Below are 24,848 nucleotides of genomic sequence, written 5' to 3' on the forward strand. Positions count from 1 at the left end.
GGGCTAGGAACCAATTCCTGATAGCTTGAGGGTTTTCTAAAATCGGGTGAAAGGGCATGGGCAGAGGGGAACAAGGGACTCTCAAAGGTGAGGCTTTTCTCGGGGTATCCTCAGATTCCGCCTTGCTGAAGAGGTTACCCTTGGCATGCAAATGATGGGAACACTGGGGCTCTGGGTTGTGGTTTTTACACAGATGTGTCTTGGGTGAGCATGCCCAGCTTTCTCAGCAAAGCTTGCTGGTTGCAAGCCTTCAGAGGAGGAGAGGGGCTGTTTGCAGGGCTCCACACACACAAAGGGGCAGGCTTTCCTAGTGGGAGGGTTTAGATTTTTCGTTAAGATGTTGCTGATTTGACCTTCATCCTGTTTAGACCCCTCGTAGGTAGCTCCACTTCAAAACCGGTCTTGGTAGTCATCCCTTCTATTCCCTTTCTCATCTCCAAATTAGTGCACAAAACCAAAGCACTTGGGAGATTAGTCAAAGTTGGTCGACAGTTTATTAAACTGCTAGTGGAACCCTTTGTGGAGGCTCAGAAGCCTCGAAGCAGTGTTGAAAGTTGGGTGGAGATAAGATGTTAGGGGGTGGTAACTATAGGGTGAACTGGGTGTGACTTTGATTTTCCTCATCAACGCCATAACTTCCTCTTGGCCTCGATATTAGATTTTATTACCTTGCCTGAACCCTAACTCCACAGAGCTGCCACTTTCCCCACACTCCTGCTGTCACAAGGCCCAGAGGTTCGTGCACCTTCTGCAGCCCTCACTCCTGGTATATGTCTACAAACTTTCAGGCCAGCCTTACACTAAGGTCCCCCTCTTTCCCAAATCTCCCATGTCTCGGGTCTCCTTGCATCAACAACCTTTTAAGGTGCTCCCCAAGTTGGCAGAGCCCAAACACAGCACCTGGCCATAAAGGGAAGATCACCGATCCTCAAGAGGAGCGGTCCGTGCAGATGGCGCGGGAAAGAACAGAAGAGATTGTCGTCCCAATGTCCTCAGCTGCCCCTTGCCCCTTATCCCTCGCAACCGCATTGGCCTCCTGACCCCTATTCCTGCTTCCCGTCCTGGGGAGAGGGTCTGGGGGTGTCGCAGCCTGAGCCCCGCCGCGCGCGCAGCCCCGCTCCTCCCCGCGCGGCCCCACTTGTGGCCCCGCCGGCAGCTTCGCAGGGACAGCTGCATTTCTCGCCGCCCGCCGCTAGGAAGCCGGCCTCGCCTCGCTTTCTCCGCCTCCCGGCGCCCAGCCGCGCCGCCGCGCCACCGAGCCGGGCCCGCCGCCGCCGCCGCCGCCGCGGGACCGCGCCCCTCCCCCGCCGCCCGGCCCCAGCGGCCCCGCGGGAGCGGACGCGCGTGCGGTGCTCGGTAAGACCCCGATTCGCTCTCGCCGCCCCCAGCGCGAGCTCGCCGGCGCCGCGCTCCACCCCGGCCCGGCGGCCCCACCTTCCCCGGGAGCATCGCCGAGGCGCGGCCGCGAGGGCCGGGCCGTCGCGAGTTTGAGTCCTCGCGCGGTGGCCGAGAGCCCACGGCAGGTCCCCGGCCGCCCTCCCTTCCGCGGCTGCCCGCCTCGTCCCCGGTCCTGGGAGCAGGAGGCGTGCGAAGCCCGGGGCCGCGATCCGAGGGGTGGTCGCCGGCCGGCCGGCGCCGTGGGGTAGGGATGCGAGGCCTTGGGGAGCCTGCTCGTCCGGGGTCTCTGCTCCCCGGTTCCCCGCTTTGTGTGGACACCCTCCCGGCTTCGCCCGGGCTTGGGGGCGCAGCCTGAATGGCGATGGCGAGGCGGGGGCCTGGGCTGGGAGCTGAACTCCTTTTAGGGGGAGGGGAAAATCGTTTCCTGCTCCCGCCGTGGTCACCGGTCGGCTCAGCCTTTTCTGGTCCCACCCGGTCCCCTGGGAGCTGCGTCTCTCCGCGACCCGGCTGGAGAAAGTTCAGAATGCGCTATCCCCGCCCCTGCTCCCCCGCCCCTCGGACTCTAAGTGCCTGGGGCGCTGAGCTCCAGGGGGCCTGGGCTTGCCTTTATTCCTTCCGCGCTCTTGGTTTTCTCCCTGAGTGGTTGGTGGCTTTGCACCCCAGCACGGGCTTGTCCATTTTTTCCCCTTAATAAAAAGTTTTAGCTTCAAGAAATTTATACTCTATTAATTTCCTGGAGAGGGTGTTTTAAGGAAGAGAGATTTTAGATTTCCTTTATTTGTTTGTTTATTTACTTATTGTAAGAATAGAGGCTGGGAGGGGGGATAATTGGGAATATAGTGATGAGACACCCTGGAGGTGGTGTCGGACAGAAGACCATGTGCCTTGATTCCCACCTGTTCCTTGGGTAGCCTGAAACCCGGGAAATACACCTTGCAACACCCTGAACCACCTGGCCCAGGAGAAGGGATTCTGGGGGTGCTCTGGACCTACCAGCCTTGCTGTTCTTTACAGGCTGATGGGGTTCACTATGCTGTTTGAAGGAAGTGAGTGATACTAAGTCTCTTTATAGATGTCATCTCATGAAGTTTGGCCCCTGCTGGATCAAATGTGAAGTGGGACCTCCATTTGAATGGAGTGTGGCACTTTTTGTGCAGCTGGCTTGTGCAGCTGGCTTGCATCCACTAGGGTTAGACTGGAAATCGCTGGTCCATGCTCTCCTGCTGGAAGGAGCTGGAGACAAGGAAACAGCTGGGTACAGCCTTGGAAAGCAAAGGCTATGGGCAGTTAGGGTGGCTCAGGGCTCGGGAGAGATGGGGAAGACCAAGTGTGAGAGTTAGAACAAGGGCTTCTTTAGGATCTGGTGAAAGCTATACTCTAACCACACTTCCCCAACTTGCACAAGTGCTGGTGCAATTCATGCACACTACCAGATGGGTAATATACCCCCTTGCAACTGGGGTTCTAATTAAGACCCCTGTACTAGAGTTTGTAATCTAGTTCGGGCCTTTTTGGAGTAGTTAGTACATAATCCCAGGGGGCCCAAAGTAGGAATATTGTGAGGTTCTTTCTCATGCCACTTTGAACTTGTGGCCATGGAGACCTGGAAGCTCTGGCCCAGCTCCCAGCTCCATCCAGTTGGCTAGAGGACAGGGGCAACTGAGGTGGCCATTCTCCCAGGACCAAGTTTGCTGTCTGTTTAGTGGGGAGTGTTAAGGCCAAAGGGCTACTGAGTTAGAGAGAAACAAAAGGACAAGTGTGGGTAAGTGTGGAAGACATTTTCAGGAGTGTTTGTTTGTCTTAAGGACAGGAGGTTGAGGGGCCATATGGAGAGTATTGGTAAGTGTGGAAGAAGAGACTTCTGGGGAAGCCTTGAGGCAGATTTTCCCAAGAAAACAATCTGGGTATTTGCAGTTCTTTTCACGTCTTGAGACTTCAGAACACGAGTGGAGGACAGACAAGCCATTGGGGTTCATCCCCTGTACAGTCCCAAAGATGGTGGGTCTGCTGTTCTTACCCATGATGCTCTGGATGCTGGGCTGTTGGGGTGCTGTGCAGGTGTCTGTTCATCTACACCTGCTTGAGATCTGGAGGAGCCCAGGATCTTCCATGTTAGACTTATCTGCCTCAGTAATGAGAAGTCTTTCTTAGGCTCACACCAGCTCTGATGGTCCAGAGCACCTGAATGTGCTTTGAATGATGCCGCTAGCATGGTCTTAAAAGCCAGTCACAAATAGCCAATGCAGAGGCAATGTTTGGAAGTGGAACTCCCATCTCATAAAATGCAACAATGGCATTTCTGGTTTTAGTGTGATAAGAAGTTCTGACTCCATGGATCTAACCTGCAGCCTACCTCATCCCATGCCATCCAGCTCACGAGGACTTTTCTTTAGCTAGTGAGTACAGGGCTTGATGTGCAGACCCCCCCCCTTTTCCTTTAGAGTTCCCTAAAGTCACCCTGCTGTTACTAAGAACAGAACTCAGAATTTTTCAGAGTCTTGGGCTCACCTCTGACCAGGCAAGGTGAGCTGGAGCAGGAGGTGCCTGGGGTTTGCTGGCTCCTGCATCATGACAAGCTACAGTTAGGGCTGAGGATCCAGATTGACTGTGGTCTAGGATATGGGAATTGGAGGATGTCTTGGTAGCATGCAAGATTCCCCTTCCCTTGTGACTAGGACTTACCTTTCTGCTGGAGCTCTGGCTTTCAGATGTTGGTGGGTAGACTCAGCATGTGAGTTCCTTTGGCTGCTCTGCCATTGAATCCTCTCTGCTTCCAGCCACCAAGAGATACTGCTGATGTGCCGGAGCAATGTAATAAATCCCTTCCTAAGGAAGCAGCTAAAGTCCTCATCTTCAAAAGAAGTCATGGGGCTGGGATGCAGCTAAGTTGGTAGAATGCTCATGTACTTTCCTAACATCCCCCAAACCCAAGGTTCAACTCCCAGCATCCTATAAACTGGGTATGGTGGCATAAGCTTGTCATCCAAGCCCTGGGGAGGTGGAGGCAAAGGGATCAGAAGTTCAAGGTCATCCTTGGCTACATAGAGAGTTTGAGACCAGCCTGGGTTATGGTAGACCCTGTGTCAAATAAAATAAAATAAAACCATTTATAAATATAGCTAGGAGGTTGTGGTGGCACATACCTTTACTCCCAACACTCAGGAAACAGAAGCAGGTGGATTTCTGAGTTCGAGGACAGCCTGGTCTACAGAGTGAGTTTTAGGACAACAGGGCTACACAGAAAAATTCTTTTTTTTTTTAAACCAAACCAAATCCAAAACCTCAAAACCAAAGCAAATCATAAACCCATTCATAAACAGTAGATGGAGTAATTGCTTGGGAGCACAACTCCCTTCTTAAAAAACATACAGCCAGTGCTTTTCTACTACGGGGTGTCAAGGATCTTCAAGGAGTTCTTGGCTGCATACAGATGTGTAACCTGCACTCCAGGAAGCAGCCACTCTATTTTCATGCCCATTTTTAAAAAAAAACAAGATATTTTAAAAATATATATTGAGTACACTGTTACTGTTCTCAGACACACCAGAAGAAAGCATCAGATCTCATTACAGATGGCTGTGAGCCACCATGTGGTTGCTGGGAATTGAACTCGGAACCTCTGGAAGAGCAGCCAGTGCTCTTAACTGCTGAGCAATCTCTCCAGCCCTTCGTGTCCATTTCTACTAGGAAATCGTCGTGGTTTGGTTTGGTTTTTGTGGTGCTGGAAATTGGATTCGGGGCTTTTCCCATGCTAAGTGCATGCTCTACCACCGAGTTCCACCCCTAGCACCATGGCTTACAGGATTCCTGGTACTTACTGACTCATCTCCACGGGGCTCTTGATCTTACTCCGAAGCTTTCTTCATAAGCTTCCGCATCTCATTCTTCGAAGGTGTCGCCAGACAGATAGAGCCCCTTTGATAGTTGCTGTTATTTCTGTACGTGGGCTCACGAGCTCCGATACTTGCGGCTAAGGAAATAATCTTTGGTCAAAACTGTAGAGGCCGGGACAGATGTGGTGTTGGGGGGAGGGGACGATAAGTGGAGGTGTATGACTGCTAAAATGTCAGAGTGAGGTAGGAAGCGTGAAATGACTCAGTAGGGTTTAATGGCTTTTTTAAAAAGTTAGTGTTGGTCCCAAGGGACAAGGCACCTAGTGAGGGTGTGGCAGGGTCGACAAGTGGAGTGGTTAGTAAAAGTTTTCCTTCCTGTGAAGGAAGAAGCATTGGGATATGGTATAGTGGATAAAGGTCTACACCACACACACGCGCGCGCGCGCGCACACACACACACACACACACACACACACACAGACTCACACACACACACACGTCAAAACATACTCTCAGTCCACCAAGAAGCCAATCCTTGCCATGGTTAGATTTGTTCTTTTTGTTTTGTTTTTGTCTGTTTGAGACTCGGTCTCACTCTGTAGCCTTCGATGGCCTGGAATTTGCTGTGTAGACCAGGCCGGCCGAAAACTCAGATATCCACTGCTTCTGCTTGATGGGATGTGTGCGTGTGTGTGTTTTGCTTTAAAGAATATTATTAAAGATTCGTTCATTTTATGTGTCTGAGTGTTTTAGCTGCATGCACACCACTGTGCCTCTGGAACTGCAGTTATGGATAATTGTGAGCTACCATGTGGGTGCTGGGAATGGAAATTAGGTCTTCTACAAGAGCTCTTAAGTGCTGAGCCATCCCTTCAGTGAATCCTGTGCATTCTTAATTCCCGGGCTGGAAAGATGGCTCAGTGGTTAGGAGAACTAGCTTTCTCATGAGACCCCGTGAGATGACATTCATTTCTCAGGTGAGGAAACAGAGACCTAAGAAGTATCAAGAGATTAAATAACATGCCTGAGGTTGTGTATCTCAAAGTGGCAGGGTTGGGGGTGCTGTACTCAAGGTCTGCCAATGCAGTGTCTAGTCATTGGAACAGGTCTGGTAGGCTCTGCTCAACGTGTTCTGCTAAGAGCTGCTGGCCAGCCAGTTAGGCCTGACCTAGGCACAAAGCTCACCAAGATGGTCCTGTCCTCAAGAGGCCTGAAGTCCAGTAGCAGGATAAACTCTGGCAAGAGCTGTGAGATGGAACTCTGGGGTCAGGGGTGTAGCTCAGGCCTAGAATACTGATGCGAAGCCCAGAGAACCCGTGCCCAGCCCCCATAGAGTGAAAACAAGGTGAAATACCGAATAAGCGGGTAATTGCCGGTCAGAAGAGCTGCCAGAGCAGACAAGGCTTGGGGAAGATTGGGGAAGTGGCAATTGTCTTCCAGGCACTCCATCTGGCCCCAGCATGTTCCTGCTCTGAGATGCTAGTATAGCCCTGTGGGCTGGCGTGTGGTGTGTGAGGCATGTTAGGTGTTTTTTGTTTGTTTGTTTGTTTTTTGTTTTGTTTTGTTTTGATCCTGTAAAATCTTTGCCAGGTAAGGCAGAAACCCTGCAGTGTGGTCAACTTCCTGAATACATTGTTTGTTTGTCTTTGCAGGTTTTGTTTTGTTTCTTTTTGTTGTTGTTGTTGCTATTTATCTTCTGGTATTTTATATATGTGAATACACTGTTGCGGGATCTCATTACAGATGGTTGTGAGCCAGCCACCATGTGGTTGCTGGGAATTGAACTCAGGACCTCTGGAAGAGCTGTCAGTGCTCTTAACTGCTGAGTCATCTCTCTAGCCTGTCACTATCTTTTCTGTCTCTTAACCGCTGAGCCATCTCTCCAGCCCTTTTGTTGTTGTTTTTGAGACTGTCTCATTTTAGCCCAGGTTGACCTGAAACTTACTATATCAGCCTACACTGGCCTTGAAGCCCTACTCTCTTCCTAGCTCTGCCTCCCAAGTGCTGGGACTATAGCCTAAGCTACTATGGCAAGCTTAGATTTGTTTTTTTGAGACATAGTCTCCCTCTGTAAACCAAGCTGGCCTGGAACTCACTCTGTAGCCTAGGCTGGGCCTCAAACTCCTTTTGCCTCTTCCGTGCCCTAAAATGTTGAGATTATAGACATTAACCACCATGCCTGGCTGGTTTTGTGCTTTTTTAATGATTATTTTTATTTATGTGCATGGATATTTTGCCTGCATGTATGTTGTACACCACATTTGTGCCTGCTGCCTGCAGATGCCAAAAGAGGGCCGGCTAGTTCTTGGCACCGGAGTTACAGATGGTTGTTAGCAACCATGTGGGTGCTGGAAATCAGTCTGGTAGAGTCTCTGGTGCTCATAGCTGCTGGGCTGTTTCTCCAGGCTGGTTTTTGTGGTCTTCATAGCTAAGCCACAGTCGCTTCTTATAACACCTTCAGCGAACACTGAAGAGACAGACGTCTTACAAGCTGTGATGCTAAGAACACAGCTGCTCACTAGACAGATGACCAGAGGTGAATGAATTTAAATTGCAAAGTGTGTGTGTGTGTGTGTGTGTGTGAAGATGTTCCAGATAAGCTGTAATGAGTAAGAAAAGTGACTCATTGGAGCAGAGGGGAACGTCCCTTCCCCCCAGCTCCAAAGGGCTTGGGAAATAGGAACAAGATTCATTCATTTTTGTGGTTTAAGAAGTTCATCTGCAGACAGGAAGATGAAGTGGAGGTCCCTGGAGGTTCGTGTCTGGTCGGTTATAGTGGGATGAAAGCTGGAAGTTTTGAGGTTGAAGGGTTGCTTGAATCTGGCTTACCCTCTCCTTTGTGCTGTGGAGTCACTGAAGACTGCTGTGTGGCAGAGGGCAGTCTGTCCATGGATTTAGAGTCAAGATGTAAATTCTACCTGCTCAGCAATTGGAACTCATGCCTTGCCTGGGTCCTGAGACAGGCTTATGCTCTCTGGGAGTGACCCAAAGTCAAATAGGATGGAGTCCAAGCCTTGGGAAAAGAGGCATGGAAGCTGGAAATAACTGGACATTTGTCAGTACCTGGCTTCAGAATCATCCGGTCTATTCAAAAGACATTTGTGCTTGGGGCTACTGGGTTATTCACTTCATTCTAGTCAGCTCCCTGAGTTCTGCACAGGGATTGAGGCCCTCAGTAAACCCTGCAGAAGGAATGAGCAAACAGTAGCTAATCCAAGTTAATTCTCTGTGACCATTTACTTGCTGGGCCTATGGTACAATCATTTCATGATTGCTCCCATTAGCAAAAAAGGATCCTGATAGGCTGAGGGGGCAAGGGCAGGGTTAACAAAGTACATCTGGAGAGCCTTCTCAAAATGTGTAATTCTTCCAAAGATCATCAAGGGCAGGCGAGTTCATAAATATGGCTTTTTCCTTTTTCTCCAACCCCGCCTCAAACATAAAAGGCTTCAGCGTTTAGGGAAAACATGCATTATGACAATCTCAGCACAGTGAACAAAATAGCTACAAAAGTCTCAGAAGAAAACAGATTTGCTCTCAAAAGGGACTCATTAAGAATAAATCAGACTGGGCACGGTGGCATACGCCTTCAATCCCAACACTTGGGAGGCAGAGGCATGCTGATGAATTTCTGTGAATTTGACGCCAGCCTGGTCTACATAGTAAATTCCAAGACAGTCAGCGCTTAATTAGTCAGGGAGGCATGGTTGTGCATGCCTGTAATCCCAGCACTCCCAGAAAACCTCGTGTTCAAGGACAGCCTGAAGTATTCAGTGAGATCTTGGGATACAGTGAGAAAATGGAATTGAAGGCATGTCTCAGCTGTTTGAAGGGTTTACTGCTTTTATATCCATGATGGGGGGAGGAGAGAGAGGGAGGGAGGGAGGGAGAGAGGGAGAGAGAGGGAGGGAGGGAGGGAGAGAGGGAGAGAGAGGGAGGGAGGGGGAGAATTTAAGAATTTAAGTACGTTTTAAAAAGCAGGTCTGGGAAGATGGCTCAGCAGTTAAAAGCTTTGCCTTTTCCAAAGCTGGATTTGGAGCTTGGCTCAGGCAAAGATGCTTTGTGGTTGTGTAGGGTGGCCAGGCGCAGGAAATGATTTCACTTGGTTTGGTTCTGAGATTGGTTTCAGTTCCAGGCTGTACCAGGAGCTGAGTGCTCTGAGAGTCAGGGAGAGGCCCATTTGGAGGGACTTTCCCTGTTGTCTGTACAGAAGTAATGAGGTGGGTGGACAAGGAATTTCTGGGCTGAGCAGGGGAAAGAGGTGAGTCTGAGATGGAGCCAGAAAGCAGCAATGAGTGACTGGAAGCTGGACTGGCACAGTTGGTGTGGGGGGTCACTCAGGTATATGAAAATATATGTGCCGGTCAGAACCCCATGGCCCATTAGAAGACATGAAAACCACAGGCTTAGGCCATAGGGAAATCATACCCACAAATGACCTGGGTGAGGTAGTTTTCCTACAAGCAGGTGGAGAAAGCAAGCTCAGCATGGTAAAAGGTCAATTACATCTTGTGCTGGCATCCTTAAGACTAGCTCCTTCTGGTCTACAGAAATGGCCAGCAGCTAAGAGTACTGCCTATTCTTTCAGAGACCCAACTCCTGTGTCAGATGGAAGCACCTGTAACTGTAGCTCCAGGGAAATCTGACTCGCTCTTCTAGCCTCTGAGGACACACACGTGGCATGTTATCTCTCTCTCTTACACACACATTCACACAGGTTTTTTTTTAGATTATTTATGTGTTATGATTGTTTTCCTGATGGATATATTTGCACCACATATGCTTAGTCCCCTTGGAGATAAGAAGACGTTACATGCCCTCAAGCAGGAGTCAGTTGTGAATGGCTGTGTAGGATCTGGGAGCCAATCTTGGGTCCTCTTCAAGAGCAGCGAGTGCTCTTTAACTGCTGAGCCACCTCTCCAGCCCCTACAGATGCTTAAAAAAACTTTTAAAGATTTATTTTCTGTTTATGTATGTGTGCACACACAAACTGTGCATGTATGTGCACCTTATATGTGCACAGGGGTCCTTGGAGGAGAAAAGAGATTGAGTCCCATTGGAGCTAGAGAAAGGGCTGTTTATGAGCCACTGTGTGAGCCCTGTGGAAGAGCAGTACCCATTCCTGACCTCTCTCTAAGCTTCGAATTAAAAAAAGGAGACCATCCCTTCCATGGGACAGTGGCACATACATACCTGTAATCCCAATCCTCAGAGGGTGATTAGACTGAGGCCATTCTGCACTGTATAGTGCACTGTATAGTGAACTCCTGCCATGAACTAGCCTCTGATGGGTAACATTTTCTTGTGTTTGACTGTCTTTATAAAAAGGGCAAACATAAGTCGAAGAAGTAATGGTTGCAGACTTGCAGACCTTTGCATGCTGAGGATTCTCTGAGACCTCAAGCTGTCAATTTTCCCAAGACACTTTGGGGCCAGCCTGGTGATTTCACAGAGACCATCATTACCCTAGGACAGTAGAGGTTTTCCTCCTGCCTCCTTCTGGGCGAGGCATACATAGATGTTTTTGTCCATCTTAGTGAGTTGTAACATTCTGAATTTGATTTTTCATTTTCTTTATTGAGACAGGGTTTCTCTGTGTAACCCTGGCAGTCCTGGAACTTGTTTTGTAGACTAGGCAGGCCTCAAACTCAGGCCTACCTGCTTCTGCCTTCTGAGTGCTAGGATTAAAGGCATGTGCTACCATCCCTTTCTCCCCCCCCCCCAACTCTCACTCCCACACCTGGTTTTATTGTGTAGCTTTGACTAGCCTAGAACTTGCTCACAGAGATCCATCCATCTCTGTCTCCAGAGTGCTGGGATCGTAGATAAAATACCATTATACACATTTTATTTCTAAAAGAGAAACTTGGACTTTAAAGCCAGAGAGGATCTTGAAATGACTGCCTGCTCCTGGAGGAATTTGTAGTCCCAGAACACCACACACATTGAAAAGATGAAGGGTATTGGTTAAGAACCGTGGATACAAATCAGTTGATAAGAGTTTTTTAGTAGCATGTATGAAGCCCTGGGTTCCCATGTTCAGTACCATATGAAATATAGTGTGGTGGTTGGGGCTGGAGAGATGCTCAGTGGCTAAAAGCACTATCTGCTCTTCCAGAGGACCCAGGTTCCATTCCCAACATCTACATGGCAGATTACAACTATGTATAACTCCAGTTCCAGGAGATCTGACAGTCTCTTCTGGACTCCATAGGCATCAGACATGGTGTGGTACATACACATACATTCAGACGAAATACTCATATACATAATGTTGTGAGATATAAATAAATAAGTAAATAAATAGAGAAAGAAAGAAAGAAAGGAGGGAAGGAAGGAAAGAAAGAAGGAAGAAGAAAACATGGTGGTTCATGAGTGTAATTCCGGTACTGGAAAGGTAGAGACAGGTAGGTGAGAAATTGAAGGTTATCTTCAGCTACACAATAAGTGTGAGGCCAACCTGGGCTGCTTGAGACCCTGTCTCACTTGACAGCAGAACTGAATCACTTGCTTGCAAAGAAAAACAAAGACAACCCCCCTGACTATCTGTGTTTAAATCCACTCTGTGCTTGTGGATGCTGCTTGCAGGGAGGCGGGGGGAGGGAGGAGGCAGTTACTCAATGTTGCTCAGTATTAGTTTCCTAATATCAACAAGAGTAATGATAGTCTTAATGATTGTCAACGAGAATCAAATACCCGCTAAACCTTAGCTCAGTATAGCAGATATTCTCAACAAACAAGCTGTTACTGTTCTTTTTTAGAAGGCACGTAACCACTTAATGATAACAGCCAAGGCTATAGTGTTTAGTTCTTGTCTTCTCATCTCAGTCTGTTTGTAAGCTGCCTAACTCGGGAGATGGACCACACCCCAGTTCTCTGGAGGAGAAGACTTTTTTTTAAAAAAAATTTATTTGTCAGTCAGGTGTGGTGGTGAATGCCTTTAATTCCAGCGATGCGGAAGCAGAGGCAGGTGGATCTCTGAGTTGGAGACCAGCCTGGTCTACAGAGTGAGTTCCGGGACAGCTATTATGAAGCCCTATCTTACAAACATCGAATATATTTAATCAGGATTGCTAACATGAGTGAGTGAGTGTGTGAGTGTGTGTGTGTGTGTGTTCCTCAGTTAGTGGTGAGCCACCTCGGTCTCGAAGTACAAGGAAAGCATTTGACAAGAGTACGTAGAGAAGCCTTCTGTTAAGTGTTGACAGTGGACCCGAAAGATGTGGCTTGCACCCTTTGCTAGATCCGTTGGGACCTGGGACATGAGGGCGTCCTTGTGTTTAGATTGTTTCTTTCCGCACACACCATTGACCGACATCTAGAGGTTTCACCAGATTCTTTGCTTCTGCTGGGGAGTTTGGAGGTGTGTGTAGATATCTTCAGTGAGTTCTCCTCAGGTTGGGAACATCCATAAGCAGGAGCGGCAGGGCAGCCTTCTGAGTGTCAGGGAAATGCCCCTGTAGTTTGCTCGCTCTGAACCCAGAGTGAAGACAGTACAGATGTTTCTAAAATATATGGGTTTGGCAAGCACGCATGTGTGAGAGACCATGCCTACACAAATGCTTCCCAAGTGATTTATGCTGACCTTTCACAGAATTGCTGACAGCCCAGGAGCCTCCCGAGAGAGTCTGAGACTTGTGGAAGCTGGTGTGGGCCCTAGCCTTGAGTCGTCCTCGTCACTTTGGGATGGTGGCATCCTTTCCCTAAGGATGCTCTGGATTGTTTTTTTTTTTTTTTTTTTTTTTTTTTTCCCTAGAAGATGAAAAAGAACAGAAATTAATTTTGTTTGGCAAGCCACACATCACTTCCTCGAGACATCCACTGCCTTTCTGGGGGCCTAGAGAGTGGAGACTGGATTTTGATGCTGATGCAGGAGGCTAGGAAGAAGGAGTGTGTTAATGCAGGGGGGCCTTGTGTGTGCGCATTAGAATGTACAGCTCGAGCTCCCGAGGAAGCTCTGCTGTGTAAGGGCAGCGCCATGCTCAGCCGGTCATGCCACCGTCACCTTCTAACCTGTGCTCCCCTTCTTCCTGTCTTTCTTTTTCTTCCTTCCTCTCTTTTTCCTTCTTTCCTTTCTTCTTTTCCTAATTTTTTTTTGGGGGGGGGATAGGGTCTCTCCAGACCTCATGGAACATGACTTTAGTCCCAGCACTTGGAAGGTACAGGCAAGTGGATCTCTGTGAGTTTGAGGCCACCCCTGATCTGCACCCTCCACACCAGTCTGGGGTACATAGTGAGAACCTGTCTCAAAAATAAAAACAAAACAAAACAAACAACCAAACCAAACCAAACCAAACCACAGAACTAAAGAACTCACAGAGAGCTGGGTCTCACCACTTCTGGAAGAAAGGGTTGCTTTGCACAGTGCTGTTCAAGTTGAAGCTTGTTATATAGACCAGGCTGGCTGTGAACTTGTGGTCCTTTTGTTCCTCTGCCACCAACTGGTCTGCTGCGATTATAGGTGTGAGCCACCATACCTAGCCCCATGGGTACTTGGGCTTTGCCATTGATAGTGCCTACCTCTGAGCCTTGTTCTCTCCCTTCCTTCTACCTTTTTATTCTGAGCCTGGATCTCACTGAGTCATAGAGGCCAAGCTTTCAGTTCCCTCTGTAGCCCATGATGGCCTTGAACTTGGAGAGTTTCCTCCCTTGGTCTCATGGGTAGCTGGATTTCAGGCCTGTGCCACGAGGCAGCTCTGGTGTGTTATTTTTTCCACAAGAGCAAATGGCTGTAGAGCACACCTGTCAAACAGAAGTAGAAGTAACAACTCCAATGGCACAGGACTGCTGTGATGGTCCAGTAACCAGCTACATTTGTTGTATGCTTACTGGATGCCAGAAAGCTTTCTACTCATGTAGGAGTCTTACTGTATTTTATTGTTATTATTATATTTACTAGAGGAGATAGTATTGTTATTATCATAGAGATCTATTGAGAGAGACTATGTGTGTGTGTGTGTGTGTGTGCACTCACACATGAACCTTGGCATGGATGTGGAGGTCAGAGGATAATTATCTAGGAGTTGCTTTTCTCCTTTCCCTTGGTGGCCTTTTGTTTTATTTTAAGTTAGGGTCTTTTGATTTTGCCAATTTCTATTCCATCTCGAGGTCAGAATGTAGGATTACCAATAGGAAGCATCTGTCTGGCTTTTATTTTTATTTATTTACTTTTTCATGTCTGTTCCAGGGTTCCAACTCATGTCATCAGGCTTGTAAGGCAAGCACTTTTACCTGCTGAGCTCCGGGAGGTCAGATTGTTGCCAGTTCACCAGAGGAAAAGGAGGCAGAGAAGGTCAAATTAACTTATCTAAAGCCATCTCCCTAGGTAGTCCAGGAGGTGGGATTTGAACTCAAAAAGCCCCTGCTGGGTCTCACTAGGTACTTTGTCACACAGCTGTGCTGGGACCCTTCCTAGAATTGAGGGAGGGATAAACTGAACCTCCGAAGATTAAGTGTTCCGATTGCAGTCCTGGGAGGAATGAGGAGCTGCACTTAGGAGAACTGTTTTTAGAGTTCTGAGGAAACAGCTGTTTCTAAGTTTGGAAGTTTGGGACCGAGCTGAGGAGATTCTGCAGGGACAGAGAAGGACCTTCATCAGGTAGCTTTTTACTCACTGCCGAGAGGGGTTGCACCCCTAGAAGCTAAAGATCCACAAGTGGCACCCCTACTTCTACCCTTCCCCCTACCCCTCATTCCCCCCCAACCCCCCACCCCCGCCATGGCTCTGTATTTTGAAGCCTGTCTTTAAGCCGAGTTAGCACAACTTCAGTGGCTGGTAGGGATTCAACAAACTGCCGGGAACAGTGAATACTTTTTGACAGGAAAGGAAAGATGGTCAGTGCATCTAGGTGACAAGCCACGGAACAGCTTGTGTCCAGTGGATAGAGGGCTGGGGACACAGATGACTTTTCTTTTCTTAAGAGTTGATTTAATAAGGGAATGGATCATCCTATTAGTTTTTGTCCTTGAAAAGAAAGAGTTCCAGTGACATGGTGTTTGACTGAAGCCAGAAACCATCTGTGTCTTGTCACCTAGACAGATGCCTAGGCTTTGACAATTGCTGCCCAAGATGCAGTACCTCCAGAGGCCTTGGAAGGGCCCTTAGCTTCCCGCTGTTACCACTCTTGGTGCTACCATCCCTTCATAGGGTTCTGAGACCCTGGGAGACTCTTAGAGAGAAATGGATAAAATGTCATTAAAAGTAAATGACTAAGAATGGAAAGATGACTCCTAATGAGGACCCAGGTTTGATCCCCAGAACCTGCACACCAAACAGTTAGGGGTCGAAAAAACAAAATAAGGGCTGGAGAGCTAGCTCAGCAGTTAAGAACACTTGTTACTCTTACAAAGGAAGGGCCTGTCTTCAGGACCCAGCATCCACATGCTGGTTGTCAACCATCTATAACCCCAGTTTTAGGGGATCCAAAGCCTTCTGACCTCCACAGCCACCAGGCACATGTGTGGTACACATATATACAACAGGCAGAACACTCATGTATGTAAAATAAAAAGCTAAAATACCATGAAATAAGAACAGAAAATACCCCCGCATTTTGATGGCACATCACTTAATCCCAGCATTTGGGAGACGGAGACAGACAGAGCTCTGTGAGTTCCAAGTCAGCCCATGCTCATAGTAAGAACCTGTCTCAGAAACAAAAGCAGGGCAGGCATGGTGGCATGTATTTATAATCTCAGACCTGGGGAAGTGGAAACTAGAGGGTCCTTAGGACTTGCTAGCAAACCAGCCTCTTCTGCTTGGTGAATTCCAGATCAATGAGGGAGCTCTTTTTAGTGGGGGGTAAAAAGTAGCTGGACATGCCTTTAAGCCTAGCACTGTGGTGGTGGGGGACGGCAGAGGCATGCAGATCTCTGAACTCTAGGCCAGCCTGATCTACAGAGTGAGTTCCAGGACAGCCAGGGCTACGTAGAGAAACCCTGTCTCAAAGGTAGCAGCCACAAGAGCAACCAAAGGTAGATATTCCCTGAGGATCAAGGCACAAGGTGATCTTTTAGCTTTCATATGCATACAAGTGCACACACACACACACACACGCACACACACACACGCGCACACACACAAAGGACGAGTGAGCTCACAGTGATAGTTATGTTGAAGATATTGGCATAAAAATTCATTCTACCATGAAATCTATAATTTTGCCTGTAAGCAAAGCCCAAAGCTTGATCCTTAGTACTAGTTAAAAAAAAAAAAAAATCATTCTAAATGTCTAAGACTAGGCAATGGAAAAATAGTTTTGACTTTTGAAGGCAGCAGACCCTTCTGTGACAGTGCCAGGTTCTCTGGACTGTCTGTGGGGACATGCTGTTCTTTCTCAGATTCCAGCTGCCAGCCTTCCACGTGTGTCCTGCCCAGCCTGTAATCTGGCCATGAGAGGCTGAGGAACACATCCTGTTCTGAGCCACTCTCTTTGACCTCTCTGTGGAATGGTGACCTGTGACCTTACCTCAGACTCAGAGCTGAGTGAGAACCCCAAGGAAATAAGAAGGGTGCCCAGGAGGAGACCAGGGGGTGCCGTGAGAACTCCCAGATGTTTAGGAACAATAGCAGGGTGGTTCCTTTTGCAGACTCCAGATGCTGGTCACACATTTCCTAAAGTGTTTGCTTTTCTTTTCCCCCTCTGTGTGTTCCATTTGCCTCTGTTTCCTTCCTGTCCCCAGCCAGCAGCAGGGGCTACTGTGAAGAGCTTCCGTCTGGAAGAAGACCTGTTCTGCTCAGACATTTTTTTACTTATTCAGTTTAGTTCTTACCCCAGCCTGTGGCCTGCTGTTCTTTTGGATATGGGAATTGAAGACAGAAGACATTAATCTGTCCCAGTAACATACCTACCTTCTGAGTGGAATTTTTCTTACTTTAGTTTTTGCTTTACCTATTTATTTGCTTATTCATTTGTTTATTTTGTTTTTGTTTGCTTGCTTGTTTGAGGCAGGGTCTCGATGTAGCTCTGGCTGTCTTAGAAGTTGCTGTGAAGACCAGGCTGGTCTCTAAGTTAACTCAGAGATCCACCTGCCTCTCTATCTCCTGAGTACTCGGATTAAAGATGGGTACCACTGTGCCTGGCTTTGATTTTATTTGAATTTTTGAGATCGGATCTTATGTGACCAAAGCTGACCTTCAACCTCACTATGTATCTCCAGGATGACCTTGAACTTCTGAAAGTGTCCCTTTAGCCTTTGCAGTTAAGCTTTGTGCCACGATGTCTGGCTTATGTAGTACTAAGAATAGAACCCAGGGCTTTGAGTTTGCCATAGGAACACACTACTAAGCTATACCTCTGGCCCTTGATTTAAACTCTTACTATAATAAATGTCACACACACACAGTGTCAACACAATGAATTCTCTTGTACCCATCACCAAGTCCTGCCATATACCTTTGGGTCAGCTAGAAGAAGGTCCCCTTCCTCCAGGGTCCTCAGCCTGGTAAGCAGATGGTGGGCTGGATTCCAGCCCTCTCTGACCCTCTGACTGGGCACTTTGTGCTGTGAACAGCCTATGTAACCGTATATGACAACCCTGCCTAAGAGTCTTCTTAACTTGCTTTTGGCATAACAAAAAGCACCAACAGCCAGTCACCGGGTAGAGTGCTGATTGCAATGGTCGGTGCTTTGCTAAGTGGGACTCAGGGAGAAAAGCTCAGACGATGAGGACGTTTCCACTTCATGGTAAGCTAGGAGACAATTCCAGAGCAGACTGCTTATGTACAGAGGAGGGAGGAGACAGATGAACTGTGTCCTGCTGTTCCTGTTTCCTGCAGCCTTCCTCTTGTCTCCAGGATTCCCCACCCACCCACCCAAGGCTTCCCCCTTCCCTTCTGTGCCTGGGGGACAAGGAGGGTGTTTGTCTGTGGCCACCACAGTCTTGGGCTGGCAGAAGGAACTAGGTGGAGTCCAAGGTGTGAAAATCCAGTGTGAACTGCTGCTTGGCAGCTACCCTCCTGGAGTTCCTCACTGGAACATTCTCTGCCCCTGGGTCACTAGCTTGTCTGAGGCTCTGCTTAGCCAGGGTCTGGGTGGGAGTGCTACTTTTGCACCTGGAGAACTGTTTCTTTGTATCCCAAGCCTGCAGGCTCCTTGGGCCATCAGATGTGGGGCTTCTTCTGAGTAGCTGGTGTGTGTGTGTGTGTGTGTGTGTGTGTTTCTTGTCTCAAGTTTATTCGTAAAAACAGCATAGGACACTGGACATCTGCAAATAGTGGGTGGATGGGTGTGTCACCGCAGTCTCTGTCTTCACACTGGCAGGAGCCTTTTCTACAGAGCCTTCACAGGGGCCTGGGCACCTTTGGAAGTCTGAGCTGGAGCCGAAGCCTGGGCCTTAGCTGGAGCTTTGGCCTCTGCCTTGGTTTGAGCCTTGGGCTTTAGCTGGCAGAGCCTACCACCCTTGGCCATGTAGCTACCAATCCTCTTCCCAAGTTTGGGGTGATCGATGAAAGCCAGACGGCTGAGTTTGTGGTTGGAGCCCTTTGGCATCTTGGGCTTGATGGCTTCAGGCTTCACAGGCCCCTGATGGCCTCTGCATGTGCGCTCACTGCCTTTGCATTGCTGGCCTGTATCTTCTTCAGGCCTTTCTTGTGCTTCTTGGCGAAACCCATGTTCCTCAGGACCTTGGGGTCAACCCCCTTAAGAGATTCATATCTTTGTGACCGGGGTTTCTTGATGCCATTTCTGTGCCATTTGTGGGACTGGTTGTGTGTGGTGTGGGCTTGGCCATGTCTGCATGGTAACCCGCGGCTGCCGCAGCGCCTGGGACCGGAAGAGCATGTGTGTGTATTTTTAACTGCTGTGTTCTTGGCTATGCCCAGCTCCGTACCTGGTTTTGGTGTGCAAATACTGGTTAGACAGATGTATGTTACACAATTAATGTTACACAGTATCCCATGGAACAGGGGAATGTGCCAGAGGGCACAAACTGCTGCTTCATGCCTCTGACCGCATCTCAGTGGTAACCAAACTCTGATGTCCACTGGCTTAACACAGTTGAGGTGTGGATTTTTGTTGCTGCTTTTTGAAACAGTGTCTGTCTATATAACCCTGTCTCTTCCGGAAATTGCTATATAGGTTGGCTTCCAACTCAGAGACCCACCTTCTTTCTGCCTCTCAAGTGCTGGGATTAAAGGAGTGTGCCACCATGTCTGGTTCCTGGTGCACTTTGCTCATGGAGAAGCTGATGCGCCTGAGGAGTTCTTGACTTGTGACCACTCCATCTGGATCCTGACCTTCTAGGTGATGACAGAAACAGAAGGAGGAGGAACCATTTACTTAGTAGGTAGAGTCAGATGGATATCTGCACATTCAAGGCTAACCTGGTCTACATAAAGAATTTCAGGCCAGACTGGACTACATAGTGAGACTTTGTCCTGTCCTCTCCATTAAAATTTTTTTTTTCTCATTGTATCTGTATGTGTGTGAGCATGATGTAGCACTTTTACCTGCTAAGCTATCTCAGGCCCTTGCTATGGACCCCAGCCTGGCCTGGAACTCACTCTATATACCCAAGACTGGTCTGGAACCCTTGACTTCAGTCCCTGAAGTGACTGGGGTTAGAGGAATGGACCACCACACTTGGCCTGTTACTTCTGTTCACACTTCCCTGCCCAGAGCTGGTCAGGTAGCATGGGGATCTGGGAGGGGAGAGGGACAGAGGACTATCTTCAGCTTCCGAAGCACAGACTTTTATATTTTCCCTCGCTCATGGTAGCTCTACCCAAGTGCCTCTGGCTGAGTTGTTTACCCGGTCACTGTGTTTTTACTCGGACAGGAAGAGAACACCTGCTACTTAGGCCCAGAGGGAGGTGAGAGATCGCATTGAAGAGTCACATGGCAGGGCTTTTAACCATGGCAGGATGACGTGTTGGCGTTGACATTCATTTGTGAATGCCATGTCTGGAACCCGTTTCTTTTCTGTGTAGGGGAATGGTAAGACCAGCCTGCCTTGGTTCAGACAGAGCTATGGAAGTCATGGGAGAATTGAGGAACTGAGGACAGGAAGCACAGCTGGCCTCCCAGGTGCCTCTGCCTGGGGTACCTGCTGGATGTTCCTGCTTTTGTGAATGTGAATTTGACATCATAGTCTCTTGGTTCTCAAATATACCCACCCTCTTTCTAGTAACCAGAGAGCAAACAGTGACTGGACCGTGAATCAAACACCTTCCTGGGGAAGAATCTAATTGACTCATGTGAGTCTGCCTTCTGCTGGTCCAATCAGCTGTGATCTGTAGACATGGTCCTATGGTTTCCGCATATCACTACAGGATTTTCCCTTATGAACGGGGTGAAGACATTCTCACAGTAGAGACCTGAACTGGGAACGTACTCAGAAGCATGCCAAGCTTACCTCCTTGGACCAGGTTGAAAAGGGTTGGTTGGATAATATCTGGCAGCGAGATCTAAGAACTCTAAGGGACCACTCAATGTGAGCTGGATTGGGTGGGATCTCACTGAGAACCTTGGGACATTGTACCACCCGAACAGGGCATGGTTCGGTCTATATGATAGAACTGAAAAGTCTTGCTCAAGGCATGGGGGCTGTTTGTGGGGAAATCATGGAACAGGATGTGGGGGTCAGGTGGCCAGGGCCAGCCAGGCTTTTGCTGGAGGAAGTAAGGCAGGTTTATAGGCTACTGGATCATAACCTTGTAAAACAGAGAGCAAATGTGTATCTCTCCCCTACATAAACACAGCTGTTTCTGTGGTTGAAATGGTGTGACCAGGAGAGGATGTTGGTCCGGATTTAGCACGCTGGTCCTTGTCCTTGCACTACCCCAACTGGCTGTGTACCTATAAGGAGATCATCTCACCCCTTTGGGGTTTTGCTTTGCTCTTTAAAGACTCCCGTGTAAGCATTTTTATACCGAGGAGGTGAAAACTGAACAGCTAGGTTTGGACTCTTGTTCTTCACTTGCTGGTGATTTGACCTGGGCAGACTTCCTAAAAATGGCCAGTGTTTCCTCCCTTCCTCAAGGGGGTATTGTGAGGATCACAGGAAACCGGTGATCAGTGAAACATTAATATTATTATTAGGAACTGAGGCCACAGGGCTAGTGATGTAGCTTGGTTGGAAGAGTGTTTCCCTAATACAAATCTCCAGGTTTGAGCCTCACATACGTGGGGAAGTGGAAGCAGCAGTTCGTACATCCTCAGCTCTGTGGGGAGTTCCAGCATGGTATATAAGATATCCAGGAGGGAGACAGAGACAGAGAGGGGAGGGGAGGGAAGAGGAAGGAAAGGAAAACCCGAGACCAATTCCAAGATCGGAGAGGTGTAGTCCCTGAGCCGCTGGGAACTGGAGCAGGAGCAGAGGAATGGAGAGACTGTCAGTCACAGAGGCAGCCTGGGCCTCTCAGAGGCTGAGTGAGGATCTTCCTATTAGTCAGGCCCTGTCTGGGGTGTTAGTGCTGAGGCAGACACACTGTCTCCATCTCAGGCGCCAACTCCAGCCACCTGTCCCTCCAAGCCTCACCTGTTTGCCTGCTACTCCATAGGGATGACTGCAGAATTCTGGAAGTTTCTAGGTTCTTCCTTTCCATCCTGGGTCAGGTATTTGAGGCCTCCTGTTGGACAAGAGAGCATTTATGTCCTAAAGTTGCAGAGTTTTTTGTTTTATTTTGTTATTTTGTTTTTCGAGACAAGGGTTTCTCTGTGTAGCCTTAGCTGTTCTGGAACTCATTTTATTGATCAGGCTTCAAAATCACAGAGATCCATCTGCCTCTGCCTCCTGAGTGCTGGGATTAAAGGTGCGCACACCACTGCCTGCCTTTTGTTTTTGTTTTTGTTTTTGTTTTTTTTTTTGTTGTTGTTGTTTTTTTTTTTTTTTTTTTTAGATGAAGAAGCCCCGTGGACCACAGAACAGTTTAAAGGTTGCATTCTCCAAATTCTCCAAGGCACAGCTAGTTTCTGGCCACTCTCTCTGTCAAGAGCCCCACAGAATCTAGTGTCTAGCCCTGTCCCCTTTCCTCACTGCCTTTGTCCCTGCTGTCTCTAGCAGCAAGCTCTGTGGCTGCCAGGTCCAGACGGGAGTCCCAGGCCAGCCCCTCCCTTTCCTCTCAGCAGCTGGGGCCTGGCCTCCACCCATCTCTCTTGGATCCAGGCCCCAGTGATAATGAATTACATAAATAAGTCATTCCCATTAGCAGCACAGCCAGGCTCTGGCCCAGGAGGCAGGGCAGGTCCTGAGGCAGTATGGCTCTGGCAAACTGCTCCTCAGCAAGGTGGCTCCAAGCTCTGAGGTTTCTTGGTGTCTCTGGGAGGGACCTCAATGCTCTGGTCCCTTCCGGTGTAAGGTTTTCAGTCTAGAGGTTCCCCAACTGTCTCCTTCCAACAGCTATAGGGGCTCAGGGCAGGTGTGTTTAATACAACAGTTGGGCCCCTAGAAGGGGTTAGAGGTGGGGCGTCTGGTGGCTTAAGCTGCTCTTCTGGGCCTGCCTGGGCTTGGCTGGCAAAGGTGAGCAGTGACCATGGCAACCCTTGTCTGCAGGCAGCCCCAGGCAAACACTGGCTTTCAAAGGGGGCCTTGTTCCCTGTGGGAGCCTTTTGGTTCGCTGGGCCTTTCAGACCTGGGGAGGAAAAGGATGACAGAGAGGATGGGGGAGGGGCTGCCTGGGAGGAGAGGCCACCCCGGCCTCTCCTCACTCCCTTGCCCTGGCCCCAAGCATATTTCCTGAAGGCCACTGTTTTCAGACCCGTCGCTGGGGAATGAAAGGGAGAGTGAACAGAAGAGTGTGCCCAGTCTCCAGGCAACAGGGCTGTCTGTGCAGTTGAAAGGAGAGAGGAAAGTCACACTGTGCACCGTAGTGTGGGAAGTCCGATGCTGATCGCATCACACTAGCCACGGCCACCTAAGCAGATTCTTTGCTGGGTACCAAATAGGTAACATGTATAACCTTGGAGCTGGGAGGTAGCTCTGTTGGTGGACTGGTTGCCTAACCTACCAAGTTTAATATACAGCAGAGCATAAAAATTGGGTGTGGTGGCACACGTGTGTTATACCAGAACTGGGGAAGTAAAGGCAGGAGGCTCAAAATTTCAAGACCCAAGACCGTCACTGACTACTTAGGGAGTTAGAAGGAGAAGAAACTTGGGCTGCAAGGGGGTTGGAGAGAAAATGAGAGGAATAGAGAGGGAAGAGAAAGAACCACTATTTGTCAATGTAAGGCGACTACACTGTCGGCACTCTTTTTTTTTTTTTTTTTTTTTTTTTTTTAATGTATGTGAGTAACATCGTTGCTTTCTTCAGACACATCAGAAGAGGGTCATCAGATCTCATTACAGATGGTTGTGAGTCACGATGTGGTTGGTGGGATTTGAACTCAGGACCTCTGGAAGAGCAGTTGATGCTATTAACCACTGAGCTATCTCTCCAGCCCCAGTCTGTACTCTTGTGCAAGAGTGCCAGCCAGTGGGTGTAGGGGAAATGTGGGCTTTGCTGTCTTTGCAGCGGGTCAGTTCCGGCATCCGGCATTCTCACCGTTCATATTTTACCGTTATACTCCTCAAATATAAAAACCAGGAAGGCTGGAACCAAAGAGATGGCTCGGTGGTGAAGAGTACTGGCTGCTCTTCCAGAGGACTGGGTTCAAATCCCAGCACCCACATAGCAACTCACAACTGTCTGTACCCTCAAGATCTGACACTCTCACCTAGACATACATGTGGGCAAAACACCAATGCACACAAAATAAAGGTAAACAAAACAAAAACGCAGGAGAGCTGTTATGCCTGTCACTTTGTTCCCAAGTCACTGTTAGTCTGAGGAAACAGCATCCTGGCTGGTGGACTACAGCTCCTTGCTTCCAACCTTGGGGCCTGCCTTCCAGGTCTGGTGGGAGTGTGGCAACTCTGGAACAAGAGCACCCATGGGTAAGGACTCTGGCCATTTATACCCACCCAGGAAAGCATGGTGGGTCTCACTCAGGACCAGACACTGGGACCAAGATCTGGTGACCAGATTCTACTCCTCCACATCTCTGTCATCTCCCTGTGACTCTTCCTTGTTGTGTCCATTAATTGGCCAAATTGGTATCATTTAAAGGGCCTTTGTCATCTGGGCTTGAGGAGGAAGGCACTCATGAACTTTCCAAACTTTTCTTGATAAGCATAAAGGAAGAGGCACCGCCCACCGCTCCGGAGCCTTGTCGGGGAGGGGAAAGCCAATGCTATTCTCATACCAGGAGACTTGGTCTGATGGAGGAATCAGCAGACACACTGGGGACTAAGAAGTGACAGACTTTTCTGCTGGTTTTGGAATTGTTCATCAAGCAGAGCAACCTAAGCCATCGGGGAACGTCTTTCCTCAGCAGCCCTCTGTCCTCTTTACTGTTCATTAGAACAGCAAATCCTGCTCTGGTGTTATCAGGGCTCAGATGAGATTTTGTGTCTTTTAAAAACAGTTACATGTCGTTGAGTTTGTTTTTTTTTTGTTTGTTTGTTGTTTACTCATTTTCAAGACAGAGTTTCACCGTGTAGCCCTGGCTGCTCTGGAACTCACTCTGAAGACCAGGCTGACCTTGAACTCATAGAGATTTGCGTGCTTCTGTCTCCCAAGTGCTGGCATTTGTTCTTCTTTTCTAAAAGACTTGTGTGTATGTGTGTGTGTACAAAT

The 24,848-nt window shown here is 48.6% G+C and overlaps 1 protein-coding gene across 1 annotated transcript in view; it reads left to right on the forward strand.

The window, feature by feature from the left end:
* The first annotated feature begins 1,214 nt into the window (after positions 1 to 1,214).
* The window catches only part of CUEDC1 (CUE domain containing 1), an 87,618-nt gene continuing 63,984 nt past the window's right edge, over positions 1,215 to 24,848 (forward strand). The window contains exon 1 of the mRNA XM_080924466.1: positions 1,215 to 1,356. The gene's annotated coding sequence lies outside the window, so the exon portion shown is untranslated. The remainder of the gene's footprint in view (positions 1,357 to 24,848) is intronic.

This window comes from Micromys minutus, assembly GCF_963924665.1.
Source record: "Micromys minutus genome assembly, chromosome: 10".
Taxonomy (NCBI): domain Eukaryota; kingdom Metazoa; phylum Chordata; class Mammalia; order Rodentia; family Muridae; genus Micromys; species Micromys minutus.